We start from the raw sequence: 16224 nt of genomic DNA, 5'->3' as shown, positions 1-16224 counted from the left end.
AGTATTTCAACTCAGACGCATAAAAACAATGTGTATACGTGTCATTCTTCATCTGTACTGTCTCCTCATTCCCTTGAATCGGCCAATGTGCGAGCCGTTGGCCTTTGATGCTCGAAGCGAAGACGGAACGCAGGACTGGGTTAAATCCACTACCCTCTCCCCACGCACTCTAGTAATTACTCTATTTCCACGTCATGTTTCCGGGTGTGTGTGTCCCGACTCACGCAGAAACTGAAGTTCAAAGCAGGCGGGAGTCACCATGTTCTTTTTGCTGTCCCCGGAAACCCAATTCAGGCGTTGGGCCCCTAGAGGATCTGGCGATACCTGGGGACTGTCTAACTGGCTGATTCCCACGTGGTAAGTGGCTCCCGACCTCGCCCCCACGTGGTGTAAAGGGCCGGGAAAAGGGAGAGCAGGCAGAAGACAGCCGCATCAGGGGCATTTAAAGTGTCTTGACGTCACGCACTGCCAGGAACTCAGCTGAGTTTTCAGCAGGACATTCCGGTCATCTTCCCTCCCTCCCCCCGAGCCTCTCCGCCCAAGTCCTTGGTTCTTCCCCTGCTGTTGCGGAGGGAGGAGCACTAAGCCCTCGGAACAGCCAGAACAGGGACGTTCCCAGACTTCTATTGGCTCCGCCCTTTCTCCAAGAGGCTCTTTTTATTGGCCGGTGGGTGGGGCATCGGTTGTACAGTACACTCACCAGGGCCTCTGGGTGGCCGAGAAAACTGGCTGTCTCATGAATTATGCATGAGTGGCGTGTCGCGGCCCGGCGGGGCTGGGCGGGGATTGGCTGGAGGGACTGTAATTCAGCGGTTTCCGGAGCAGGGGCAGCGTAGACTGGTAGGGGGAGCCTGGGGTTCCGACGTCGCCGCGGAGGGAGCGAGCCCGAACCGGATCCTTGACAAGAACCCCAGCTCGGCGCTCATCCCACATCTGCTAGGCGAGACTCCGCGGCCTGAGGGACCCCGCGGCCCGCACCCCGGCGCAAGCGCAGCCCCGGCCAGTCGGGCCTCAGCCCGAGCAGCAGGTGAAGGGGATTAAGGGTGGGGCTGCCCCCCGACGGCCTCCAGGCCTGGGCATCCCTGGACGGGGGCGGGGGGCGGGGGGCGGGCGCTGGGAGCCTTTGGGGTGTTTGGGGGAGTAGTGGATGGAAACTTCAGTGGGTCGGGGGGGATACGAGGAGAAACGGAGGGTCGCTCTGAAGGGACAACTCCCCGGGATGACAGGAGCCGGCCTCTGAAGGGACAGGGTGCGCTGGAAGGAAGTTTCGTTCTTTGGAGAAAGGGGAGACGCCGAGGAAGAGAGAGAATGGGCTGGAGGGGGAGGACTGTGGGGCGAGGGCACTCTAGGGTGGGGGGGGGCAGGAGTGAGGGACATCCCCCCAACTTCCTGCTCCCTGGGGCTCTGGGGACGTTCCGGCCACAGGAGCGACTGTCACGCCGGCGGAGATCTCCACAGAGGTTGGTGGGGCGGGTTGGCAAGCGCCTCCTCCCCGCCCCCCGGCGGGGCCCGGCGGCTCCCGGCGGCTCCCGGCTGGGCCACTTCCTCCGCCTTGCCCTGTTCCCGCTCCTTTAGGAGCCAGCTGTGCCCCCCTGGAGGAGGTAGGAATAGGTGTCTTCCTCCTACAGCCTCATGGGCTGGTTGGTTGTGGGTAGGATTATTGCATAAGAATCAAGTTTCCTGTAGGGAAATTGACAGCCTTGTACTCTTTCTAAATTCCCTCCCATCTTTCTCTAGGTTAAAGTCGTGATTCCCTCCTCTCCCTTCTAAAAAAACAGAATAAAACCCCCATCAAGCCAGCTCTAGAGGGAAATAAACCTATTTCCTCCTTGACAATGTTCTTTTATAAACACCTGGTAAACTTGGCCAGAAGATAAATAAATAATTGAGCCCTTGCGTTTACGGGATTGTGGTGTTGCTTAATTGCATAGGACAGAATGAACCAATCCAGAGTGGGAGTTTTCTGTCTCAGAGCCAAGATCTTGGGTAAATGCGGAGGAGAGGGAAACGAAGACAGGCTGGCCTTGGCAAAGTCATGTGTGCAAACTTTACCTGTGTTTGGGGGTGTGGTTGCACTTAAGTTGGCAAAATTCAAACCATCACCCAAGTTGTTTTTTCCATGTTTAGTCCACATCCCTCTGTGTTATATCAGGTGGATATATGGTACTGACACACTTATTCTTATTAAAAATGTATGTAATGTGTCCCTGCTGGTTTTTATTGTGTGTGCATCTAAAGGGTATATTTATTCTGTGTGTGGGTTGTAATTTTTTGGCTGTCTGGGCTGATACAGCATTGGTTTGAATAAATCAGAACAGTGAATTATCTCAATCTTTTATATGTGGATTTAGACTGTGTTATGACTTGATTCAGCCAATTTTCTGTTTTATATTAAATATGTCTATTCCCTGAGTCAACACATTTATTTCCTTATTACATGTGCCAGACTGGGGTCCTAGTAGAATTTTTACTGTGACATTTGTACAGTGGGATGGAGGAAAGAAGTCTTCAAAACAAAACAAAAAATGTAGATGTTAGAGGCTTGATCTTAATCTCTATATCTGCTAGCGTATCCACCACAAAGAACCACTAGAAAATTCATATATCTTTTATATGTAGTTCTTTTAGGAAGAATAGCCGTCTAGAAATATCCACAGTTATGACTTGACCCACAAAGGGTAGATAGTGCATATAACCTTAACTCTGTTTTGTAGATAAGGAAATTGAGATCAAAGGAACGAAACACTTGCCTGGGGCAGCAGAGTGTCATAGTGGTGGAATTTGTACCTTCTGTATATTTTGTTTGCTTTTGACTATCTATGCTTAAGTATTAGATCTTGATTTAGAGTGACTGTAGGCCCTGCTGGGAAAGGTGTCAGTGAAATTCTGACATATACCTAGACAATGAAATACCACCAGTAGTCTGTAAGGCTCCAAGGGAGATATTTAATAAACGGGTGAAAAATGATGTACAAATGGGGTTTCCTTAGGTTTTTGGGTTTTGTTTTGTTTTGTTTCCTATCTAACTGCTATGTCTAACTTGGGAAGTAACTTTTTTTAAAAAAATATTTTATATTGGAGCATAGTTGATTAACAGTGTTGTGTTAGTTTCAAGCGTACAGCAAAGTGATTCAGTTATACATATACATGTATCTATTGTTTTTCAAATTCTTTTCCCATTTAGGTTATTACAGAATAGTGAGCAGTGTTCCCTGTGCTATACAGTAGGCCCTTGTTGGTTATCTATTGTAAATATAGCAGTGTGTAACCGTCAATCCCAAACTCCCAATCTGTCCCTCCCCACAAGTAGCTAACTTTTTAGTGTGCATAATTTACCATCAGAATTTAGCTGTTTGCTAATGGAAAGAGATATTTATTTAGGCAAGTTTGTAGGTGAAGGACAGTCATGACCTAAATGTCATTTAAACCAAAGTGCCTTGTGGCTTGATCAGTGGTCATTTGTGTCTCCAGAAAGTTGCTTTCTCCTCCCTGCCTCTGCACATCTTGACATTCAGATGGTGAGATGGGGCAGAGGTGGTGGCCATCATTACAGATACCGAGTCTGGCACCTTTTAATCTTATGGCTTTCTCAGAGGTGATGTACAAATCAACAAATATTTACTTTTTACAACTTTGTGAAAGTTGCTATGAGAAGAGGAACAAGACGCCTTGTTTACAGAACTTGAGGTCCACTGAGGCAGCTTCATAAATGCTTTGTCCATGTAGTGCAACATGTTTTCCTCAAAGAGATGGTGAGACGTTAAGCCTGTGCTGTCCAACAAGGTAGCTATTCTATGTTAAAAAACATATAGCACAGATATAGAACATTTCCATTATCGTAGAAAGTTCTGTTGGACAGTGCTTCACTAAGCGCTACAGGTCTTCAGAAGAAGGATTGGTTATGAGGCTTGCAGTTGTCTAGAAGTCTTCTTGCTAACTGAGAGCTTTGATCTGGGGCCCAAATAATGGTTGGCATTTGACAGATATAAAGAATTTGGGGTGAGGAGGTATGGTGATATAACACAAACAAAATCCTGGTAGATTAGGAAGGTAAGTAGGGGAGAAGGAGTGCCTGCATATAAGAGGTCTTGAATGCAAGACCAAGGAATTTAAAGATTTTTGAGGCTGAATACTGGTGTTTAATTATGGAGTGCCTACCCCATGCCTGACCTTGGTTAACTTGTACAAAGTAAGTCGGTACATATGGCCTCTGCCCTAGGGGAGTTGTCACTGAAGCTGACCTTATACACTGGGTCAGCACTCAAAAAGAGGGGTCCTGACTTATCGGATTTGTGTTGTTAAGTGCAGAAGTGCTTTTTGAGGATTTTTAATTGGCTACAAATGTCCACTCACATTTTCTGTCTTCCATATTTAAAAAAATTGATCATAACTTTTGGGTCATGTATAACAACCAGCCAAAGAGCACTTGAAGGACATCCCCAAATCCTGGAGAACTCCTGGTGTCCTGGAGCAGCCTTGGTGAGGTCCAGCAGGATGACATCCCTGGGCTACTTCATACTTCAGTCTTTGTTGGTTATGGTGAAAAAAATTAATATTGTGATTACACATTTGTTGCAAGGAACCTTGGCTTACTATGGGGCACTTTTGTCAGGAATGCTAGATGTTACTTTGGTGGTAAGTTGTTTGAAATGTCTCCAGTTTTTAAAAGGAATAGCATATGCAAGAAAATTTCTGTTATGGTCAGTTCTCCTATATCAGTATTATCACAACTCAGTTCAGATCAGCAAGCATATTATATATTGAGAGCCAATTATTGTGCTAGGCAGGACCCAAGGATAATGCACTATGGTCCCTGTTTTCACAGAACCGGAAGTGGTGTTGTTGGGCTGGGGTATGTGCTGTGTCAGTATGGACTTAGGGTTGGGAAGATGACAGCACAGTGGTTCAGAGGTCAGGCTCTGGAGTCAGACACATCTGGGGTTGGATCTTGGATCTGCCACTTCCTAGTCAGAATCTGAACCTCAGTTTTCTTATCTGTAAAAGGAGAAGATAACAGTACTTATCTCCTAGGGTTGTTGAAGACTCCAGGAGATAATGCAGGTAAAATACTTAGCATAACGCCTGGTACACATTACCAGGAGATTAACTCTTTTTAGGGGTGAGAGAAAGGCTTTATCATAGAGGGGTATTCAGATGGGAACACCTGAAAAGGGTTTTGTAGGATCGGTAGGAATTCTCCCGACAAAGCTGAGTGGTGAATAGTGGCATTCAAGGCTGAGGGAACATGAGTGTGCAGAGGCTTAAAACAGCATAGTGTGTTCAGGGAGCTATAGGTAGAAGTTCTTAATTTAGGAGAACTGAGGGGAAAGGAAGCTACGGCTCTCAGCCCTTCTCTTCTGTTAATGATTGGGTTCAAATGTCATTAAGTTGTTTTGTCCTGTTTATGAAAGTAATGCATGCTATTGTAAATAAATTTATATTTGTAGAAATATAAACTATATTTTATATATATGTCTTATTAATTTGGTGTATGTTTCTCCAGCTTTTTTGCAGTTTTTTGTGCTTACCAATTTATCTTGGACAATTTTATTGCAAATTCCTTTTTAACAGCCTAATAAAAGAATAATAAGGAAGGCAGATCTGCCCATCAAATAAAATAAGGTTTAGATTGTCTGGCTTTCCTTTCTGCTACCCCCCCATCCATATGAATAACTGACTTTCCTAATCACTGAACTTTTCCCTGACTTTTTAGCTACATCAAACAAGGAACTTATGTTTTGAGCTTTCCTAAGGTAACTGTTACTGTAGTGTCGAAATGCTTGGCCGGTGAGTTTGAGGGTTTCATGGTCCACAGTTGCAATAAGAGTTAAAAGAATGGCGATGAGATCAGACTTCCTGGGCTTTAATCCCAGATCCAGCACCTCTTAGATCTTGGGTCAGTCGCTTTAACTTCTCCAGGTTTCAGTTTCTCTGTCCATAATATGCAAATGCCAGGTCCAATTGTAAGGGATTTGTGAGGATTGAGCAAGATTTGAAGCAACGTATATGAAGTACTTTTGCACAGTGCTTGGGAGATAGCTAAAATTGGAGTGCTTAATAATTACTATTATTAAAAACTGCAGTATCTGTCTAACTATAGAGTCAGGCCAGTTATGATGCACAGTAGCCTTTAATGACCCAGAGGAAAGAAGGAGTAATCAGGAGATTCTAACCTAATAGGAAAAAAACTAAATGAATAGGGATGAGGGGGATTTACACTGTGGTGGAGGAAATGAAGTCTATCACGTAAAAGGAATAGACAAAGCAAACCGTAAATTCCTGTTTACACAGATGCCCTTGTCATGCATATGTCTCTTTGCATCTTCTGACTGTGGCCCATTTATTTGAAGTAATATTCAACACATTAAATTTTTATGACCACTTAGGATTTGAACAGTCCCTTGGAGTTCTTCTTGATACAAAAAGCGCAGATAATATGAAAGGTTTGAGGGGTACGGGAGTCAGGCAAGGACGGTGGGACAGCATGAAGCCTGGGGGAGTGAGGCAGCATCCTAAGTAGAGTGAATGGTCCATACGAGGCTGGGAAGTGATTTGTCCCTTCACATCTGTGTGTGTGTGTGTGCGCGCGCGTGTGTTTTCATTGGAGGAGCCGAGCTTTGCTTTCCTGTCTTGTAACTTTCCTTTGCAAACAAATACTCAAAACAGCCTTGTGGTTTAAGAAGAGCCACTCAGCACCTCCATGAAACGGGTTCTCTCGCACCAGCTCTCCAGTTTGGGGTCAGAGAAGGCTGGAGGGAAAAGGCCTCCCCGCTGTTTCTTGGCCGAATGTGGGCCAGGAGGAAGCCAGCAGAGTTTGAAAGAGAAAGTAAACCTTCTGGTAAATAAATGGCTTCCCTGCTGTGGAGGAGGAGTGCAAATTATTAGGGGGATGTTTGGGTAGTTTTTGTAGAAGCCGTTTCTGAAGACTGATTGAGATGATTGAAGGTGAGCCCGATTTAGGAAAACCCTGCCTGGTCTGCTGTGAACCGACTGTTTTCCCGCTTTGTTGATTGATTTTATTAGCGTGTGGCAGCCTGACCTCGCATTCTTGTTATGAGAATTGGAGGATTTGAGTGTGACCCTGAGCACCTGCTTAGGTGAAAGCTTCCTAAAATGCATGTTTTTCGCTTCTTTTCTAATGTTAATTTTGTTTTTACTTTTGAGCAAACGCTTTTCCTGACAGAGTCTAAGATCAGGAGACTTTCCTTTTGTTCTCTCCTCCCCCCGACCCCCCAGTTCACCCAAATGTAGTCCTCAAAACCTCAAACCCCAGATGTTAGCTGTGTAATTACCTCTCCTTTAAACCAAGCAAAGTGCAATCATGCATCGAGTTAGCATTAAAATCGTTGGCCTTCGAATTTCCTTCTACTTGTGGTTTAGACACAATAAATATTTAATCTCAGACCGACTTTGCCTGACAAATCAGTGTTATGTTTGGGCCTCTTTTTATCAGTAGGTTTAGGGAAAGCAAATTTATTGAAACATTAACCAAAAGAGAACGTAATTAGGATGGTCACTCTCTCGTGCACAGGGGCAGGTGGAATAATCAAAGCATTCTGAAGCCAAATCTCAATATTTATTCTTAATTCCACATGTTATTGTCCCTTTTCATTCAAGTACATAAATAAGAGTGGCCTGTAAGTAGAAGCAGCTGGGACACTTGAGGGTCCTAATTACTATGTTGAAGAATCCTAGGTTTATGGAGCCATTTAAGATTCCTGTTTCTCAAATGTACTGCTGTGGTAGGGGATGTCAGTAGGGGTGGGGGTGAGGGAGGTTAGGTGAACTCTGCACTTCCCACTCAATTTTGCTTTAACCTAAAATTGCTCTAAAAAGTCAAGCTTACTAATTAAAAAAAAAATCCGGGCTTCCCTGGTGGCGCAGTGGTTGAGAATCTGCCTGCCAATTCAGGGGACACGGGTTCGAGCCCTGGTCTGGGAAGATCCCACATGCCACGGAGCAACTAGGCCCGTGAGCCACAATTACTGAGCCTGCGCATCTGGAGCTTGTGCTCTGCAACAAGAGAGGCCGAGATAGTGAGAGGCCGGCGCACTGCGATGAAGAGTGGTCCCCACTTGCCATAACTGGAGAGAGCCCTCGCACAGAAACGAAGACCCAATACAGTCATAAATAAATAAATAAATAAATAAATAAATGGATTAAAAAAAAAAAAATCCTACAGAAATATCTGAGGTGTCCTGGGTCACATGTGCCCGGTGTACAGCTGTGTGATTCCAATGACTTCTTTCTACCTCAGGGTACCCTAAGCTTGGCAATGAGAGTTCCATCCTTTTACCCAGTGAGTATCTCCCAAGTAATGGAGAGTGAGATGAACCTGCTTCCCCTTTCCTTAGGAAAGATAGGTTAAGAATGCTAGTCTTAACCACAGATTTGCAGCAAGGATGTATCAGTTTTGTTTTTCAGTTCCAGACTTCAGTTTTCTTATTTGGGGGGGCGGGGTTTTAATCAGTACAGTAAGTGGAAAGTCTCCCCTTCACCTTATCCTCTGAACTCTCTCTCCCAGGGACAGCTAGTTACCTATTTCTTACTTATCTTTCTAGAGTGATTGTCCGTGTTATACAAGCAAATGTGTTATTCTCTCTCTCTTTTTCCTTCCAGGGATAGTAGCAAATTATACGCGTGACTCTGTATCTTACTTTTTGTCACTTTGTTTATCTTAGAAAATTCTCCATGTGAATATGTTTATATCCTCCTCATGTTTTTAAGATCTGCATAGTGTGGATTTAGGGTGGGATGAAATATTCAGTATTGTGATCTCACTTACGAGAACTTGGAGGGGAAATTTCAGTTTATTGTTGCTTTAAAAAAAAGTTCATAGTAGTCTTCTAGGCTAGGGATGTCATAATTTATTTAATATCCTAATGATAGGCGTAGATTGCAGAATCTAAAGACAGGAAGCAGTGTTGTATCATCATGTTTGTCTTGAGGCACATATGAATAACTCTGTACCTGTATACTTTTTTTTTTTTTTTAATTTTTTTTTTTTAAATTAATTTATTTATGGCTGTGTTGGGTCTTCGTTTCTGTGCGAGGGCTTTCTCTAGTTGTGGTAAGTGGGGGCCACTCTTCATCGCGGTGCGCGGGCCTCTCACTATCGCGGCCTCTCTTGTTGCGGAGCACACGCTCCAGACGCGCAGGCTCAGTAGTTGTGGCTCACGGGCTTAGTTGCTCCGTGGCATGTGGGATCTTCCCAGACCAGGGCTCGAACCCGCGTCCCCTGCATCGGCAGGCAGACTCCCAACCACTGCGCCACCAGGGAAGCCCTGTACCTGTATACTTTTAATCATCATGTGCATACTGTTTAGAAATGTAGCTTTTCAATGAACAGAGTGCACATTTCCCTCCTCAAACGTAAATTTAATTCTGGGGAGAAGTCTAGCTACCTCATTTTTTTTTTTTTTAATATTTATTTATTTGGCTGCGCCAGCTTAGTTGCAGCAGGCGGGATCTTTGTTGCCGTGTGCGGGATCTTTAGTTGCAGCATGAGGTGTCTTTAGTTGCAGCATGCGGGATCTAGTTCCCTGACCAGGGATCGAACCCGGGCCTCCTGCATTGCGAGCATGGAGTCTTACCCGCTGGACCACCAGGGAAGTCCCTAGCTACCTCATTAAATATGAAACCCCAGTGAGTGTCTGTTACTTGGGCAGGTAGGAATTGTTGCACACCCCGCCCACCCCCCCAATTTTTTTTAAAGCTTGCTGTTCATATACCTATGATACCAAGGTCCAGCTTCTATTAATGTCAACCACTCCATCCTTAAATCACCACAAACTGTTTTGTGTAAGCTCCTGCTACTCCTTTGGCCAGTGGTGGTGGGGTTTTTGTTTTTGTTTTTGTATTGTTCCCATGGATGGTTTGCTCATTGATGCTTCTGTTTGAGTTGTCTGTAGCAGGAATTCGCAGAGTGTTGTCCGCAGACCCCGGTGGGTCTCAGAGCCTTTCATGATGGGTCTTTGAGATCGAAACTATTTTCATAGCATTATTTGTGTTTTTTATGTAGTTGGCATTTGCACTTATACTAGTAGTCATGGTACTCAGTGCACTCTCAGGAAAAAAAAAAAAAATCTGATTTCCCTTAAGAATGTCTGTGATCAAACAGTAAACAATATTAATTTCATTATCTCTCAGCTCTTGAGGATGTCTTTTTGATATTCTATAATGAAATGGAAGGGATGCCTAAAGCACTTCTGCTGCATAGAGAAGTACAGTAGAAAAGCTCTGTGGTATTGTTTGAGTTGTGGTCTCATACTAGCTGCTCTTTTCATGAAACACCATTTTTACTTGAAAGAATGACTGACAGACCGATGGGGGTATTGGTAGGTATCTTCTCAGAAATGAATGAAGGGGAGCTTTCTCTTCAAGGAAAACAGTTGACAGTATTTGTTACCGACGATAAAGTTTAAGCTTTCGATGATAAATTAGAGTGTGAGAAAACTTGTATCCACTACTGTGAGTTTGACGGCTTCCCAGTATTAATTAATATAATTTTTTGACAATAACAAATGTGATTTTGTGATAGTTTATAATGAAGTGTGTTGACATTTGGAAGGTCTGCATGTCTCTGAAGTAGTGTTTTCCAAATGATTAATGCATGGCATTACAAAATCATGCATGGGAAAACATTCTACTCAGAATGCAAGATAGACTAATGGATCTTAATGTAACTGAGTATGAAGAGTTCATGCTGTGGTTTCAGAATCTGCATTGCATCTAACCTTTAAGAAACTACTACTTGTCAAGTTTTGGTGTAGTATTAAAGAATATCCAAAGTTATCTGCAAAGATTATTAAGATACTCTCCTCCTTTTCCAATTAGTATGAAGCCAAAATTTCTTCTACACTTCAACCAGAACAACATACTGCAACAGACTGAAAGAAAAACAGAGCTGTGAGAATCCAGCTGTCTTCTGTTAAGCCAAGCATTAGAGAAATCATTAAAGAAATTTCCAAAACTTTAACAATGCCACTGTTTCCATGAATTTTTTTTGTTGTTGTTGTTTTGGAAAATAAGTTATTTTTCATAGAGATTTTATTTATGTAATAGGTTTATTGTTTTTTTAATAAATTAATAAATATATTTAAAATTTCTCAGTTTTAATTTGTAATACAGTAAACATTGGTAAACCTCCATAGAGAAAAGCTCTTAGGGGTCCCCAGTTTTTAAGGATATAAAGGGGTCCTGAGAACAGAAAGTTTGAGACTGTTGGTCTAAAGGTTTTAGCATAAGAACCCCTGGGATACTTGTTTAAAAAACAAGGTTCTATGCTTCTGTTCTAGAGCCTGGTTTAGTAGATTTAGGGTCATTTTTAACAGGCAGCCCTGATACAGGTGGTCCTTGGTTTGAGAAATGCTGCCCTAATGAATCATAAGCTATAAAAGTCTTCAGATTAGTGAAGTCATATCCACAGGGTTTAGAAATCATTGTTGTTTTGGGGATAAAGGTAAATGGTAGATATGTGGTCCACTAAGTAAAAATGCTTTGGAGATTTCTTTTTATTCTGTTTGTTCGTCTTAGTATTTATGGACCTGAATATTAATCAAATAGATTATGACTATCAAAAGCATCACTTTACCAGATTAATGTTCAGTTTGGTTTTATTGATAGACTATCCATGAACATATTAAGACAGTTTCTGAAGGCTTGGATTAACTTCTAAAGACAATCCTAGTAAAGAATTGTCTTTAAATTCTATAAGAAGTGTTCTATTTCAGACATGTCTTTAACTTCAGTACATGTAATGTAAGTAAAGCTCTCATTTTCCTTTCTTCTTGTAATTGGTTGTATTACTAATTCAAAGAGAAATTTATTTGTCAGAGATCGTACAGCAGAAATAAGACTTAAAAACACAACATTTGACTCTACTAGCCTGGAGTTTGAAGACTCCAAGTTTGTGTTCTGGTTCTCTCATTATCTGTTGTGATCACTTAACATTTCTGTCCTTATCTGTAAAATGGGAAGCACAACCTACTTGATGGAACTGTTTTGTTTAAAATAAATTTATTTATTTATTTATTTATTTATGGCTGTGTTGGGTCTTCGTTGCTGCACGCGGGCTTTCTCTAGTTGTGGCGAGCGGGGGCTACTCTTTGTCGCGGTGTGTGGGCTTCTCATTGCGGTGGCTTCTCTTGCTGCGGAGCACGGGCTCAAGAGTGCAGGCTCAGTAGTTGTGGCACACGGGCTTAGTTGCTCTGCGGCATGGGGATCTTCCTGGACCAGGGCTCGAACCCGTGTCCCCTGTATTGGCAGGCGGATTCTTAACCACTGCGCCACCAGGGAAGTCCCTGGAATTGCTATATTATCTTGGGACCCCAGGGTACTCTTTGGCTGAGTGGTTGACTGGAAAATCCAATGTGAATTCATGCTTCAGGCCAGGTTCTGTATGGGTGTGATTTTTAGAATTTACATCATAAGCTAGCCCCAACCTAAACTGGAATAGTGTTTCTAAATTCTAAATTATTATCTTTACAAGTATTTATTCTTTTTCTTTCTAAGCCATGTCCACCACCTCACTTACATTGTCAGATTATAATTTCATGAGTAATTGAGGCTTTTTCGTAAACTTTGCTTGTGTAGATGCTAATGGATAGGATCAGCTGTTCTCTGAAGAGTGCTCACATCATGCAAAATTATAATGTACAATGAGGTCACTTATTTTTCCAAGTATATTATTCATTTTGATAAGTCTTTCATAGAAAAGCTTGTCTAATTGGGGAGATAGCTTATCTTCCTTCTTAAATATAATTGAAACTTTATGGGGTCAGACTTATCTTTTAAAAATATTTTTCATAAAGCTCAATTAATACACTTTTAAAAAGTAATAGATTATATATTTAAGAGCAGTTTTAGGATACATAAAAATTGAGCAGAAAGTACAGAGTCCCCCTATACCCCCCTCTTCTCTGTCCTTCCCAGTTTCTCCAATTATTGATATCTTGCCTTAGTGTGACACATTTGTTACCATTGATGAGCCAATATTGACACGTTATTATTATTATTATTATTTTTTAAAGGCATTAACTTTTAAAAAAAATTTATTTATTTTATTTGTTTTATTTTTGGCTGTGTTGGGTCTTCATTGCTGCGCTCAGGCTTTCTCTAGTTTCAGCGAGTGGGGGCTACTCTTCGTCGAGGCGCACTGGCTTCTCATTGTGGTGGCTTCTCTTGTTGCAGAGCACGGGCTTTAGGTGCGTGGGCTCAGTAGTTGTGGCTCGCGGGTTCAGTAGTTGTGGCATGCAGGCTCAGTAGTTGTGGCACACGGGCTTAGTTGCTCCGCGGCATGTGGGATCTTCCCAGACCAGGGCTTGAACCCGTGTCCACATTGGCAAGCGGATTCTTTTTTTTTTTTTTTAAATAGGGAGCGTTTTCTTTTTTTTTTTTCTTTTTTTTAATTTTATTTATTTATTTTATTTATGGCTGTGTTGGGTCTTCGTTTCTGTGCGAGGGCTTTCTCTAGTTGTGGCAAGCAGGGGCCACTCTTCATCGCAGTGCGCGGGCCTCTCACTATCGCGGCCTCTCTTGTTGCGGAGCACAGGCTCCAGATGCGTAGGCTCAGTAGTTGTGGCTCACGGGCTCAGTTGCTCTGCGGCATGTGGGATCTTCCCAGACCAGGGCTCGAACCCGTGTCCCCTGCATTGGCTGGCAGATTCCCAACCACTGCGCCACCAGGGAAGCCCCATGGCAGGCGGATTCTTAACCACTGCACCACCAAGGAAGCCCGACACATTATTATTAACATTAGAGTTCACTCTGTTTGCATTCTAGGAATTTTGACAAATGTATGATGACATATATCCACCATTACAATATCACACAAAATAGTTTCACTGCCCTACAAATCCCCCGTACTCCACCTATACATCCCTCCCCCAAACCCCTGGCAACCACTGATCTTTTTAAATATCTGCATAGTTTTATCTTTTCCAGAATGTCATGCAGTTGGAATCATACAGTATGTAGCCATTTCAGATTGCCTTCTTTCACTTGGCAACATTCATTCAGATTCCCCATGTCTTTTCAAGGCTTGATAGTGCATTTCTTTTTATTGCTGAATAATATTCCACTGTCTGTATGTACCACGGTTTGTTTATCCATTCACCTATCGAAGGACATCTTGATTGTTTCCAAGTTTTGGCAATTAAGAATGAAGTTGCTGTAAGTATTCATGTGCAGGTTTTTGTATAGACATAAGTTTCAGCTCATTTGGGTAAATATCAAGGAGCAGTATTGCTAGATCCTAACTGAAGGAAGGAGTAAGAATGGTGGGTTGGAGGGTCACCAAGTTGAAGGGATACTGCTCTGTCACCATCCTGCTCACCCTTTTAGTGATATTGGACACAGCTGAGCATTTTTTTTTCTTTTTTCCTTAAAACATTCTCTTCTCTTGGCTTCTGTGACAACATTTCCCCTGGTTTTTCTTCAGTCTTGCTGGTCTTTCCTGCTTGCCTTTCCTGTTTCATCTACCTGAACACTAATGTTGAAGTGCCTCAGGCCTCTGTCTGGGGCTCTCTTTTCTCCTCTTTTTCTGTATTCTCTCCTTGGGTTATCTTATCCATTACTTTGACTTTATCATCTACATCCTGATGACTGACTGACTACCAAGGGCATATCTCCAACCCAGGTGTCTCCAGGCTCCCAATTCCTGTGTCCTGATGCTTAATTGACATTTCCCCTTGGACAGTTGTAGTTATCTCCTGTTTATCTTGTCCAAAACATAACAATTTTTTAAAAAATTGAAGTAGTTGGGGACTTCCCTGGCGGTCCAGTGGTTAAGACTTCACGCTTCCAGTGCAGGGGGCACAGGTTTGATCCCTGGTTGGGGAACTAAGATCCCACATGCTGCGTGGTGCAGCCAAAAAAAAAAAAAAAAAAAAAAAAAAATTGAAGTAGTTGATTTACAATATTGTGTTAGTTTCAGGTGTACAGCAAAGTGATTCAGTTAAATATATATATAAATTTTTTCAGATTCTTTACTATTATAGGTTATTACAAGATATTGAATATGGTTCCCTGTGCTATAAAGTAAATCCTTGTTGTTTATTTTATATATAGTGGTGTATGTCTGTTAATCCCATACTCCTAATTTAAACCTCTCCCCAAGAAACATAACTCTTAAGCTTTCTGACCACAAGCTTGTGCCCTTCTTCCCACTCAGCTTTTCCCATCTAAGTAAATGGCATCACCACCTAGCCCATGGTACAAGCCAAAAACCTAGGAATAGCCTTAATTCCCCCTTTCTCTCATACCTCTGCTTCTCTTCAAATCATCAGCAAGTCCTGCTGCTGGTTCTACCTCTAAAGTTTTCTTAAATTCCTTTACTTGTCTCGTGCTGACTTCTGGTCCTGCTCTATGGTAGACTAGATACCCTGAAAACCTCCCGTGCAAAACACCAAGAAATGTTGGATACACTGAGCTCTCCAGGAAATTAGGGAAATCTTCAGAGGCAAAAATCAAACGGAATCGCAGCAAAATAAGGGAGAAGTCAGCCTATGATGGGTGTGGGTGTGGGGGGCATTTCCCTATCCCCATTGCTAAAGATTTTTAGATTAACAGCCCCTCTAGGCAGCAGACAGGGTCTTGCTCTTGGTAAGGAGTCGGCCGAGTCTAAAAGAATTCCTAAGCATAGGCCTGTCCATTTTAAGATTTGAATTTACACTCTCTTTGGTCCTGGAAACTCCAATCTGAGATTTTTAACATAATAAGGTCCCTTTTCCTTTAGGAGTCAGAACAAATAGCTTACATCCTTCCAGATGCCATATCTGAAGTATGACCCCAGTCACTCACTATCCTACATCTTTACTGCTCTTATCACAAGTGATAATTATCGTCCTCATTTACTTGTCTGTCTTCCTCCATCTCAAGGAGGGAAGAGACCTGTCTGTCCTGTTCACCACTCTGTACCTCTATACTACCGAAGGGTTTTTGTATTTTTTTTTTAAATGAATGAATGAATGAATGGGTCAGTGATTCGAGTAAGTAGGCTCCTTCTGAGAGAAAATAAAATGATGTTGCATCAATTTTATTTTATTTTGGTACTAAGCATTTCACTTTAAAACACAGTTTAAATTTTTATCCAGAGTAATGCATACAAATAATTTAGAAATCGAAGAGTACTGAAAGACTTACATTGAAAACAATAGTCTTCTGTCCCATCCATTCTCATTTCCAAGTATTGCTTCCCAGAGACAGCTGCTTTGAAAGCATTTA

At 42.4% G+C, this 16224-nt stretch overlaps 1 protein-coding gene across 4 annotated transcripts in view; it reads left to right on the top strand.

Moving 5' to 3' along the window:
- The first annotated feature begins 807 nt into the window (after nucleotides 1–807).
- STAT3 (signal transducer and activator of transcription 3) overlaps nucleotides 808–16224 on the top strand; it is a 66344-nt gene continuing 50927 nt past the window's right edge. For 3 of the 4 annotated variants that reach the window (XM_036838412.1, XM_036838410.1, XM_036838411.1), the window contains exon 1: nucleotides 816–1027. The gene's annotated coding sequence lies outside the window, so the exon portion shown is untranslated. Of the gene's footprint in view, nucleotides 1028–16224 lie in introns of all 4 variants that reach the window. The other variant, XM_036838409.1, reaches the window with a different exon arrangement.

Source organism: Balaenoptera musculus, chromosome 20 (genome assembly GCF_009873245.2).
Source record: "Balaenoptera musculus isolate JJ_BM4_2016_0621 chromosome 20, mBalMus1.pri.v3, whole genome shotgun sequence".
Taxonomy (NCBI): domain Eukaryota; kingdom Metazoa; phylum Chordata; class Mammalia; order Artiodactyla; family Balaenopteridae; genus Balaenoptera; species Balaenoptera musculus.
This window is presented reverse-complemented; position numbering and strand designations above follow the sequence as displayed.